Source organism: Marmota flaviventris, chromosome 17 (genome assembly GCF_047511675.1).
Source record: "Marmota flaviventris isolate mMarFla1 chromosome 17, mMarFla1.hap1, whole genome shotgun sequence".
Taxonomy (NCBI): domain Eukaryota; kingdom Metazoa; phylum Chordata; class Mammalia; order Rodentia; family Sciuridae; genus Marmota; species Marmota flaviventris.
In genome coordinates, this window is record NC_092514.1 from 30,997,592 (window position 1) to 31,008,682 (window position 11,091).

Genomic DNA, 11,091 nt, shown 5'->3' on the forward strand with positions numbered 1-11,091 from the left:
AGAGTCCTCCTCGTGTTTCCTAAAAGAGTTTGCTTATAATCAAGATCATCATTAAATTTCAGATGGAATCCATCTACAAAAACCTTGGAGTTTTCTTTGATAGCTATTTCAACTAATTTTTTTAGATATAGCCTTACTTAGTTTTTTTTTTTTTTTTTGGTAGGTTTTCTTAAGTTGTGTTTTTTAAGGACATAGTCCATTTCCTCTTAGGTTACTGAAATTGCAGGGTTGGGTTCTTGTGAATATCTGGAGCTGCTGCTGGAGGTCAGTGTAGACAGCCCCAAATGAGAGCACTACTGAGGTCCCAACCAAGAATCAGCCTGAGCAAGGCCTCCTGCAAGTTAATGGGACTGGGACTCCCCAGGAGAAGTCCTGCTACGGTGGGTATCAAGACCCCTCAAGAACAACATTTAATTTTGCTCTTCCTTTCATCTTCTGAAGGAGCAGACTCCTATCATGGGTTTTGTATCTTTGTTTCTATCCACGTTTTCAACACTTTTTTTTCCTACTGGGGATTAAACCTAGGGTGTTCTACCACTGAGCTACATCTCCAGCCCTTTTTATATTTATTTTGAAATAGTGTCTTGCTGAGTTGCTTAGGGCCTCACTAAGTGGCTTAGGCTGGCTTTGAACTTGTTATCCTCTTGCCTCAGCCTCCTGAGGTGCTGAGATTACAGGTGTGCCTGGCTTACGTGCCACTTTTGATGCTTCCTTTATTGTTTTGATATGTTGGGCCTTCAGTGTCACTCAGTTCCACACACTGTCTGATTTCCTTCTGGATTCTTCTCTGAACCACAGGAATTTGAGATGTACATTATCTTAGACATTTGGGGTATTCCCGGGTCTGAGTTCTTTAATGTGCCTGGCCACATGTGGCTGTTGGGCACTTGACATGTACTTAGTACAGATTTAGGTACTGTTTTAGTACAAAATACACCTGGGTTTTAAAACAGTTCAAAAGAAAGACCACAAGATATCACAGAGCTGTGGTGTAGTTCAGTGGTTCAATGCTTGCCTAACAGGTGAGGCCCTGGGTTTGATCTCCAACACTACAAAAAAAAAAAAAAAAAAAAAAAAAGAAAAGAAAAGAAAAAGAAAAATGTTCATTACAGGTTGAAATGATAATATTTTAGATATATTTGTTAAAATAAAGTATGTTATTAACACTAATTTCACTTGTTTCTTTTGCTTTTTTTTAAATTTGTAATTGTACTTGGACAAAATGCCTTTATTTTATTTGTTTATTTTTATGTGGTGCTAAGGATCGAACCTAGTGCCTCACACATGCTAGGCAAAGGGCTATGCCAATGAGCTACAACCCCAGCCCTCTTTTTGCTTTATAACTGGTCCACTGGCAGTGCCATTCCAATTAGACAGCGCTTTCTAAATGTCTTACTTTACCTGCTGCAAATCTGCTTCTGTCTTGGTCTTACTCTGAAGCAGTGCTATCTTTTGAGATTTATTGGTGCTTTTTTTGTGGGTGGGGATGGGCTGTACCATGATGGTTCAGTGAACTTGGGAAGACTGTTCATTTTACAGTCACTTCACTTCGTGATTGTAGATATGGGGCGTGGCAAGTGGCTAATCGTGTCCTTCAGGTCTCTTCTATTCTTAGTGAGTCTTTAATCCTCTTGTTCTATTCCTAAAAGAGAAGTTAGAACTTCCAGCCATGATTGGGCTTCTTCTTTCCCTTATTTCAGGCCTTATTCCTTCATGAACTTTTGTCGTAGGAGATAGGGGAGCTGAAGCTCTCAACCTCTGTTCTTATGTTCCAGTAAGAGAAATTTCAAAGTCAGACACAGGAAGTCATGCAGGAGAACTTTGTGATGAGTGAAGGTGGAGTGGGAGGCCCAGTGGGAGCAGGGTGGGAGCAGAGAGCACTGCAGGGTGTTGGGGGAGTGGGTGGGCTCTCATCGGTGGTCCACTGGCAGTGCCATCCAGGTTTGTCACTGTTGACACTGGTCTCAGGAGCTGAGGTCCTTCAGCAACCTGTACCCCTCAAGCTTGGCTGGGGGAACCTCTGGTCCCAGTTAGTCCTCTGCAGACTGTCATCGTGTCCTCTCTATTCTGAGGGCTTCATCTTCAAGTCAGTCCTGCATTGATGTGGGCACTAGGGTCAGAAGTTATCTTAGTGCTCCTGCGCTATCAAGAAAGTCTCCCTTCAGAAATGCATGGAGACCCATCTGGCTGAGCTCCTAGCTTCCCCTGGCCTCAGAGAACCCATCAGGGGTCAGCCCTGTGAATCCTTCTGTGAATCCTTCTTTCTTACTGCATCTTCCCAGTGAGTCCCCAAGGAGCTCCCTAGTCCTGTTTGCTCACTCTCAAGGCCTGTGCCTCTGATGTTTCCTACACTGTCTGCTACAAGTTACTTACTCATCTGCCTTGTCACTGACATAAAGAAACATTAAGAGTAACCAAGTAAACCAGTGACATTTTGGAGATGTCCGTCAGAGGCAGGCATCCTAAGGACTGTTGCATCTTATTGCCACATAACCTCTGGCTGCGCCCTGGCTGTGCTCTGCTCTGAATGCCACTTCCTCTCACATCAACTCCTCTCTATGCTGTCAACTAGACTGTGCCTAGGCCTGTCCACTCTCTTTCAGCCCTGTGACAGCTTTCTGTCCAGTGTGGACAACTCAGTTCCGACTCCAACCTGCGTCAGTGTCAGCCGCGGTACAGTTAGGGGCAAATACCTCTGTTTTCAGGGGAAGGGAGGAGCTGCTGCCCCTGTAAATGACTTAATGCTCCATCAGAGGTGTTTTGTTTCAGACCAAACTCTCCAGGGCAACTTACAAGGAACCAGCCCAAGCCCCTGATCACTGACTCACTGTTTTTAGGTGACCTAGAATGAACTTTGCTCATTGCAATACTGAATTCTCTGCCCAGAGGCATCCCCAGTTGCCTTTTTTTTTTTCTTTTCTACTTTTTTTTTGAGGATGTGCTATATGACCTCCAACTGAGCATGCCCAGCAGTGTGCCCACCTCTGCATCTGGCCATGAGTCTCCTAGGGGAATATGCTCAAGTGTCCCCAGTAAAAGCCCCTTGCTTTGTTTTGGGGGACACATTGCTCTGAGAATTATCTCCAGTGCTTTCCTAACTGTCTGTGAGGAATAAGCCTCTCTTCACTCTTATCTCCTGGTTGTGCTTAGTACTCACATCAGCATCAGACCCAGAGGGTAAAGGACAAGGGCCCATACTTCTATCCATCTTAGGCACAGATTTGGCGCTTCTGTGAACCCCCAGGATCAAAAGGTAGCTAGAAAGGTCTAAAGGTGCATCATAAAACGTCAGCAACCAGGCAAGGAGGAGGGAACACAGAGCTTCTCTGTGCTACTGTGGAATGGGGTGCTTGGTCCCCAGAGAATTGCCAAAGCACAGGCTAGAACCTGAGTCTAGGTCGAAACCACCTGCATCCGAATAAGAGAAAATTATAGAGAAAGGGAAAAACGAAACTACTTGCAGCTTGGTCATACTAAGAAGACAGCTATCCTGCCTTTTCCCAACCTATGGAGCTTAGAAACTTATAGGAAGTATCACTCATGAAGAGCAAAACTCAGAAACACACACATGTAGAATCTGCCAAGCTGGGGGCCTGCGCAGAAGACCACAGATGGATGTGTTTTCTCACTTGTGCTGTATTCTCCTGATTCAGGGACCAGGGCTTTGGTACAGTTCCAGTTTCTTTTCTTTATCTGGGGTGCTTGCCTATAGGAAGCTGGGTGGGAGAAAATAGCTTAATGAACAGATTAGCAGGAAATGGCTGGGGACTGAGGAAAAAATATCTTTGGGCGCTTCTTAGCATTCTTTAACTTTAAATGGGCCCCCATTATAGTCTACCCCCCCTCCCCCAATTTCTGTCTTTTCCTCAGTCTTGAGGGCTCTGAGTGCTGTGTCATCTGGCTGGTCAGCATTTGCTGCTGGGCTATGGTGTGAACCCCATCAAGACACCTGGGACAGAGCAGATGCTTATATCTGAACACAGAGCACTGTCACAAACTGTAGAGCAGCAGGCAAAAGGAGCCCAGGTGCAGAGGTGCCCAGGAAGCCCAATACTGCGCCTGGTGGAGGACACCTCACTTACTCTGGGCTGACACCTTTGACTCTGCCAACTTCGTCCTCTTGAGTGGCTTTCTCTGAAGATGTTGCTGATCTTCCACCAGGTGATTTTGTCCCTCATTGCTGGTGGACTTGCCCAATTGGAGGGGAAGACAGTGTGGAAAGGTACTTTGTGTCAAACTTGAGTGACAGAGAGGGTTAAAAGTAGCGGTTCTTAGACTGAACTTACCTGGAACCTATCATCAATTTAGCACCATGGACCTGTAAGGAATGCAGGTGCTGTTACTTGGAGTATTGTCCCTGTGACAAAACACCGGATACATTGACTTATAATTATTTTGGCTCAGAGTTCCAGAGTTTCAGTCCATGGTCACTGGCTCTGTTGACTCTGAGCCCCAGGTAGAGCATCATGAGGGGAAGCTCCTGGCAGAGGAAAGCTGCTGGCTTCTTGGGGGCTGGGAAGGAGAGGGAGAGGGAGGGCCTGGGGATGAGATCACCCTTCCTCTCCCTACGCCCCTCGTCCTTCCTCCCCACCTTCCAGTATTCTCCTCCAAGATGACCCAGTAAAGGACGGATTTGTCAGCGAGGTCAGAGTTGTCTTGATCCGATCACTTCCCCCAAGCCCCACTCTGAACACTGCTGCCCTGAAGACCAAGACTTCAACACAGGACTTTGAGGGGACAGTTCAGTTGCAAACCCTCTAATGCCTACCATATGCACATTCCAGATGGACCAGTGCCATGTGCAGGTGCAAAATCTGGTCACTCACCATCACCAGCAACAGCAGATTTGGGTGTGAAAAGCTCAAGATTTTTGTTTTTTGTTGGTCTTGGAGATTGAACCCAGGGTCATTGTAGCACTGAGCTGCATCCCCAAACTTTTCATTTTTATTTTGAGACTGGGTCTCACTAATTTGTCCTCAAATTCACAATCCTCCTGCCTCAGCCTCCTGAGTCGCTGGGATCACAGGCATGTGCCACCTCACCTAGCTTAAGATTTTTGTTTTTGAATCCTGCAAAATTTTCCTGGAACACCAGAGGGATTTTAAAAGGTTCATTTTAAAGAACATAATGTAAGCAAGGAGTGATAGAAATAGAGCTGCAGCTGACATTTTGCAGAGAAGTCCCTGCCGTCCCTGCCATGGCTGCTGGCATTGGGCCACATAGTAAAGGGTTCTCAACAGGCAGAAAGGGCCAGAGCTGCTGCCTCTATCAGAATAGCCTTCGTTAGCCCACCTACCACAAAACAAAAGATGTTTCCCTCAAACTGACTGCTACCTAAAATAGAAGGTGGCTATTTTAAAGCTTCAGTATTCAATAACTTGTCCTTATACAAATTATTGACTTCCAGATATTTTAAAATGTATGACAAAAATGCTCCTTAACTATCTTAAAGTTACATTGCTCAAAGTCCACTGACTATGTCTTTAATATGAGATTACTTTCTAATTAAAGTCTTTTTTTTATCCTAGACACTTAAATTACAATAGTAATTCTCAAACTTATTAGAAGATCAGATAATCCTTGATGATGTCAGTGTTTTTCTGTACGAGGAATCTGTGAACCACATGGAACAGACCCAAATGCAGTACCTTTCAAACAGACTTCAAGAAGCCGAGTACTTAATTCATACTTAGTAGAGGATGGCTTAGTATTTTAACTAATTTATAAATTATTTGGATGTTTTACTTCTATTGCATATATTTATAAACATTTATCCCATTTATTCTTACCAAATTTATTTATTTATTTATTTATTTATTTTTGGAGATTGAACTCGGGGGCATTAACCCCTGAACCACGTCCTCAGCCTATTTTGAAATTCATTTAGAGACAAGGTCTCACTGAGTTGCTCACCACCTCACTAAGTTGCTGAAACTGGCTTCAAACTTGCAATCCTCCTGCCTCAGCCTCCTGAGCTGCGGAGATTATGGGTGTCTGCCACAAGAACCGGCCACCAAATTCATTTTTGAATTATTTCTTTATTACCTACTCATGAAATTAGAGATACATAGAAAATACTTTAACCTAAAACCCTAAAATCACAGTAATAATCCTTAAGCAGGAAACCCCAGCCCCAAACAAAAACAAAACTAAATAAACATGTTACAGTTTTGAAGAAACCTTTATTTTCTCTAAAAAGTCTAAATTAACCCATTTGTCAGAGATTCTGCTATGTTAAGATTTTAGCCATGAGCCAAAGCACCATGTATGTAAGTACCAAGTCTATACACAGGCAGTTAGATCTGAGTCATGCTGTGATCTGCTGAAACAAGCTGAAGCACGTGGTCATATGACTTCACTTTAGGATCCTATGTGCAAGTCTTTATCAAAGTCTTCCATGCCCAAACAGTTAATTTATTTCCTTCCTTCCTTCCTTCCTTCCTTCCTTCCTTCCTTCCTTCCTTCCTTCCTTCCTTTTCAGAGAGGCGATTTATTTAGGAAAGCAGATTCACATTCAAGGGTGCAGGCTAGTTAATTTGAGGATTGGTGGACAGTCCCATTTGAGCAATGTAACTTTAAGATAGTTAAGGAGCATTTTAATCCCCTTGAATAAGAGGAGCTTACCAGAAAAGGAGCAGAGAGGGCCCTAGAGCCAAAAGCTTCCTTTGAAACAAAACAGATGTATAATTTAAGTGTGCAAAACCAAAGGATGAATTTATCACTAAAACCCCCCAAACCCATAAGCACAAAAGGACAAAAGCGAGGCAGCCATGGACATCCTAGGTGAAGTTGCTCTGGGACTACAGAGTTTGTAGGCACTAACTACCTGGCCTTTCAGGACTCCAAGACTTGTAGGACTTTTAAAGAATCCAGGTCTGGAGGAAAACAGGCCTGGGGCTGAAGGTGAGGGCGATCTTTTAGGTACAGAGCTGCAGTCCCTCTTTCCTTCCCTGTTTCTCTCCTTTCTCCAGGTCCTTATTTCTTCTGTGCTACTTCACTGTGATACCGCTGTGTGTCACAGTCCACTGACAGCTGTTAGGACTCTGGCCTGTTAGCACCCTGGAGGGAGCATCTGTCTCTTCTCTTCAGAGTCCTAGGAATATCAAGTTAAGTTTTCAGGAGGACTGTTGTCACCAGGCATCATTTCCTCTAGCTTCTGCCAGCCCAGCACTCAAGATAACAGGGCACATAACTCTGCGCACCCCCAGCTGGTGCTGCTGTCCTGAAGCCAAACCTCTATCCCTGTCCATCCCCATGGGGCCCAGACACCTCAGGGCTCCTTTAAAACCACAGCCCCCTGGGGAAGTCTGTGGTGGGGGTGCAAGTTGGTAATAAGGACATGTAGCCCTGGGGACACTAGGGCTAGCCTGTGGGGGAGAGGCAGGCTCTGCCTGGTCACAAGTGCCCCTGGCTGAGGAGCTTGAGGACTATGAGAGATCCCGGGCCTGTGGTGGGACTTTCTTCCCACCCTTCAATGAGCACCACACAGGAGCCTATGGGACTCCTGTCAGGGTCAGAAGACCCAGTGCAGCATGGCAGTCTGCATGTGCCTGAGGAGGGCTGGAGAAGGGGAGAAGAGAAAGGGGAGACCTAGGCTTCCCGGGGCTGAACACAGAGGAAACAAGGTTTAGAGACAAGGTGTGGGGTCCCTATTTAGAAAGCAGCAGGCAGAGATGCCCCTGGCACCAGCAGGAACTAGATGGGAAACTGAGGCTCTCAAACTCCAGTTACACTGTGATCCCAAACCTCTGATGCCCAAGACAGCACCCCCAATGGAATCATTCAATTCAAGGGACAAGAATCAGAAACTGAATTTGGCCAGGGCTCTTCAGGTCTCTGACTTGAACCAATGGAGGCAGAGGTATTAGGTCCAACAAAAGGTTAGACTAGAGGACAGTCTTCAGGGCATGGGACCCTCTCCAAGCAGCTGTGTCGGACCCTCCCCCACCCATTATGACATCAATAACATCCTGGATACGAAGCAGAGAGGGTGGGCAGAGCTCCAACACACTACCTGGAGACACTTCTAAGATCACAGTGGAGAGGACAAAGTGAGGCACAGGAATGGGGCCCTGTTTCCATGAACAGAGAAGAACCCATGAAACCTACAGATCAGCGCTAATGTCACATCAGAACAAGAGACATCTGAGAACAGTGAGTGCTGAATTCACATGAGGAATAAGAAATTAACTGCTGACAAAAGACTTTGCCCAGTGGAACTCAGTCCACTGAGGGTCCTGCAAATGAGTGCCGCATGCACAGGTGTACTAAATCCCCCTGGGACATTAGTGATAGAGCCCCTTGCCAAGCAGTGTTCAGTATCCTTGGGACACATGGAGGGTGCATCTCCATCACAAGTGCTATTTACTCATTTCCCAGACTGGACCCGTAAGAGAGACTTGGGGCCAAGGGATCCCCTGGAAAAGATGCCCTGGACTCTGAGCCCTGTGGGCGAGCGCCCCTCTCCCACCTGAGCTCATTCCCCAGGGTTCCTGCGGGGGAGCACCCTCAGCCCCCCAGCGCTCAGGCTGCTGTGGGTCCTGTGGGTGAGCGCCCCTCACCCGGCAGTGCTCAGGCAGCCCTAAGTGGGTATTGGGGAGCAGCCCTGGCCGGCGGGGGCTCAGGCTTCCCTAGTTGCTGGGGGTGAGCGCCCCTCCCTTAGGCAGTGCTGGGCCTGGCCTGGTGGCTGTGGGGGAGTGCCCCCAGGCGGCCTCAGGTGCCCAGTGTGCTCTGGGCCCTGCTGGTGAGCGCCCCTGGGCCTGCAGTGCTCAGTGTGCTCTTGGGGGTGCTGCGGGTGCGAGGTCCCAGCCCTGTTCCCTCTCACCAAGATCCTGCTTGGGAGGGCTCCTGGGACACTAGCATTGCTGCAGCACTGCGGCCTTTGGGTGAGCGCCCCTCGCCCATCAGCTCCCAGTGTCCTCAGGGTCCTGCGGGCAGGCAAGCGCCTGTCTTGCAGGGGTAGGGGTGGGGGTAGGGGCCCAGGAAGCTTCCCTGTGGACCTCCAAGGCCTGCGGGTGAGCGCCCCTCACCTGCGGGTCCTCAGTGCGCCCGGGCCTCCTGGGTGAGCCCCCCAGCTCCTTGCCCACCAGGGCCCAGTCTCCTCTGAATCCCAATGCCCCCTGGTGCCTGGGGAGCGAACTGTGTGGATGGTGGGGTCTCTCCCTCCCAGGTTGGGACACCCTCTTTGGCCTGAGAGATAAAGCGTCCCTGTCAAGGCCACCTGGGAAACTTGGAGAGCACCATGGATACTTGCTCTTGGCCACACTTTGCTCTGCCTTTGCTGTGGCCCATCAGGCAGGCTTGTCCACAAAACCTGCAAGCCCAAGACCACTCACTGTTAGGGCATCTCAACTCCTAGGGCACGCAAACCCAAGGAACCTGATCCATCCCGCATGACACAATTTTCTGGCATTTCTGCCCCTGGGGCTGTGCTCCTGTGCATGCCTGGCACATGCTCTGGATTGCGGAGGTCTCTGGGACCAGTGGATGCAGGGCCAATTTCCCAGGGTGTGAGCATCTCCACGGGGACCCTCCATAGCAGGCACATGCCACCAGGCGGTCTCTTGGCCCCAGGGAAGAACCCTGTGACACCTGTGGATCAGGAGCAACGCACTCCTCCTGCACAGGATGGAGGGACATCCAGCAAAGGACATCTCCCTTCCATCATGGAGGAACTGCAGAGACCAGTGAAAGGGCACCACTGTCCCACCCTGGCCCAGGTAACAGGGGACATGGGGACGAGGGATACTCTGCAAAAGGTGCCCCGGACTCTGAGCCTTGGGGGCAAGCGACCTTCGCCCACCTGCACTCATTCTCCAGGGTTGCTGCAGGTGAGCTCCCTCAACCCCCAGCGCTCAGGCTGCTCAGGGTTCTCAGGGTGAGCGCCCCTCACCCAGCAGTGCTCCAGGTGACCTGAGTGTGGAGGGGAGCCGCCCTGGCCCTCTGGGGGCTCAGGCTTCCTTAGTTCCTGGTGGTGAGCACCCCTCCCTTCGGCAGTGCTGGGCCTGGCCTGCTGGCTGTGGCTGAGCGCCCCAGGCGGCCTGCAGTCACCAGGGCGCTCTGGGCCCTGCTGGTGAGCGCCCCTGGCCCTGCAGTGCTCAGTGTGCTCTGGGGTGCTACTGGTGCAGGCATAGCGGCCCCCGCCCCAACTACTCGGGGTCCCAGGCCTGTTCCCTTTCCCCAGGGTCCTGATGGGAGGGCCCCTGCGTCCCTGGCCTTCATTCTGCACTGCCTGCTGCGGGTGAGCACCCCTCGCCCGCCAGTGCCCAGTGTCCTCGGGGTCCTGTGGGTGAGCCGCCTGCCTTGTGGGGGGGCCCAGCAGGCTTCCTTGTCCTCTGGGGCCCGTGGGTGGTGCCCCTCCGTCGCCACTGCTCAGTCTGCCCTAGGCCCTGTGGGTGAGCGCCCCTCGCCCAACAGTGCTCCTGGCCAACTTAGTGTGGAGGGGAGCTTTCCTGGCACTCAGGGGCTCAGGCTTCCTTAGTTCCTGGTTGTGAGCACACCTCACTTCAGCAGTGCTGGGCCTGGCCTGCTGGCTGTGGGTGAGCGCCTCAGGCGGCCTGCAGTCCCCAGGGCGCTCTGGGCCCTGCTGGTGAGCGCCCCTCTCCCTGCAGTGCTCAGTGTGTTCTGGGGTGCTACTGGTGCACGCATGGCGGCCCCCGCCCCAACTACCTGGTGTCCCAGGCCTGTTCCCTTTCCCCAGGGTCCTGCTGGGAGGGCCCCTGGGTCCCTGGCCTTCATTCTGCACTGTGTGCTGCAGGTGAGCGCCCCTCACCCGCCAGTGCCCAGTGTCCTCAGGGTCCTGTGGGTGAGCCGCCTGCCTTGTGGGGGGGCCCAGCAGGCTTCCTTGTCCTCCGGGGCCTGCGGGTGAGCGCCCCTCGCCCGCAGGTCCTCGGAGTGCCCCGGCCTCTGGGGTTAGCCCCCAAGGCGCACCAGGTACCAGTGACCTCTGGGACCCCGCGGGTGAGCGAAACTCGCCAGCAGGTTCCTGGTGTCCTCTGTGTCCCCAGGCTGAGCGCTCCTGGCTCTCAGTCCCCTCTGGGTCCTGAGGAGTGAGCGCCCCTCGCCCAGCAGAGCCCAGTGGGTCTCCTCTGG

General features: G+C 50.6%; 1 pseudogene; it reads left to right on the top strand.

The window, feature by feature from the left end:
- The window catches only part of LOC114081985 (spermatogenesis-associated protein 22-like), a 47,055-nt pseudogene extending 36,188 nt beyond the window's left edge, over positions 1 to 10,867 (top strand).
- Positions 10,868 to 11,091: the final 224 nt, after the last annotated feature.